We start from the raw sequence: 251 nt of genomic DNA on the forward strand, positions 1-251 counted from the left end.
TGATAATGGGTTAATGCACTATAAGGAGGATTTGTAAAATATTGGAGATAGTAAAATGACGATGGCTCCAGGTTCTAATGGTTCTATTTATAATTATTTTCATATCAATTATGATCATGATAATGTTGATAATAAGAGTTAGAATAAGATCCGCATAGATTCGTAATATGATACGGCGTCATGCATATGTGATGCTTTAATATTTTTAATGTTATTTATCATCCCAATTTTCATCCTTATTTAAACCAAAA

The sequence above is a fragment of the Penaeus monodon genome, chromosome 15 (genome assembly GCF_015228065.2).
Source record: "Penaeus monodon isolate SGIC_2016 chromosome 15, NSTDA_Pmon_1, whole genome shotgun sequence".
NCBI lineage: Eukaryota > Metazoa > Arthropoda > Malacostraca > Decapoda > Penaeidae > Penaeus > Penaeus monodon.